This window comes from Solanum tuberosum, unplaced genomic scaffold (genome assembly GCF_000226075.1).
Source record: "Solanum tuberosum cultivar DM 1-3 516 R44 unplaced genomic scaffold, SolTub_3.0 scf00410, whole genome shotgun sequence".
NCBI classification, from domain to species: domain Eukaryota; kingdom Viridiplantae; phylum Streptophyta; class Magnoliopsida; order Solanales; family Solanaceae; genus Solanum; species Solanum tuberosum.
In genome coordinates this window covers 489479-491125 of record NW_006239326.1, presented here as the reverse complement: position 1 = coordinate 491125, position 1647 = coordinate 489479, and positions in this window count along the sequence as shown.

Sequence of the window (1647 nt, the reverse complement as noted above, 5' to 3'; positions counted from 1 at the left end):
CATGACAATATGATAAAAGATATGTATTTCCATCACAAATTGATGTTTGCTGCTTATAAAAGCTAAAGTCGATGAAAGAAGGGTCTTACCTCGATCTTAAGGTCATAATACGCTTCAAAACCTTCAAATATATCCAAACCCTTGCTGTCCCAACACTAAAGTGTGATATGCTACGCAATCGATAAAAGAAATTATACCACGATGATGAGCCCAACGCGTAGAACAACTTTCGTCAAGGACTTCAGTCGAGAAAATCTATATTTCACTTGATCTTAGAAATGGGTTTCTCTAATTTCTCTGTTTTTTTTAGCTTAAAATGGAGAAATAGGTCGAAGGAGAAGATGTATGTAACATTCTACCGACTTAGGGCCCCACCTCACGTGCCTGCTTGCGCAGTCCTACGAAAATGCGAATATCTCTCTATTCTGAAGTTGTATGAACGAACGGTTTGATGCGTTGGAAACTAGACTCGTAGACCTTCGATTTCATAGCCCGCGGAGACCATAACTCTTAATATATTGGGAGAAAACGTTCGATACATTTGACTCAAATTTCAGACAAATCTTTAAAAAGAAATTTACGGTAACTTTTCGCCAACTTTTATTTTAGTCACTTACCTAACTTCAAAACTTGAGATACCACACTTGAACACTTAAAATATTACTTAACACATCATTTTTAATTTATTACTCGCCCTCCTTGTCTTTCCACGAAGATACGAGTTAATTTAGACGTTTTGAAAAGTCGGGGTGTTACAATAATGGTGGATCCACCATTACTTGCGTAGAGGTACGATTTGTTTCTAAAAGACAATCAACTCAAATGCATCAAATCCAAACAAAGGAAGAAGAAAACATAGCACTCAGAGTTCAGTAAATAAAAATATAAATGTGCATCCAACAAGAGTCAAAACGTGGGGCTAACTCTCCTATTTGATTTAGATGGCTCAAAATTAGTATATCAATATAAATATAGAAAATTTATCCTATATATATAATGTAATTTGTTGCCGAGGGGGTTAGGATCCCTACCACCAACATAGGTCCGCCCTGAGTGTAAAGTCTACAAGAAAGAAACAATAACAACAACAACAATAAAACAGTTGTTACAAATCCACTTAATTGTGTGGATGTTTCTCTTAATTCATCTCTAACGTAATGTATGTATTTATTATATTTATTATAGTTGTACTAACGTATTTGGTTAAAGGATGAAAACATGTGTTTTCTAAATCCTATAAAAGGGTAGTCTTTTCACCCTTGTGAGAACACACTTGAAGAGTTTTAAATAATATTCTCCACTCTATACTTCTCATCACAATTTGTCTTCCTTACTTGTTTAGTATTATTATATTTTGCTCTCATTTTACAACACGTTATCAGCACGAGTCTCTAACCAACTGAGACCTACTTAATTTGAAATTAATTCCTAAAAGTAAATCAACTTTCTTTTAGAGTCAGGTATACATTTATATGTTTATAACATCTCTAATAGGACTTGCATAAATCTTTGATCCGTAATTTAATTACTGCATATATAACTTGCTTTAGGTATTATTATAATACTTTATTAGGCATAATAATCAATACGTTTCATATTTATATGTTTATGTTGTTTATATGCTACTAACTTATAACTCTAAATTAA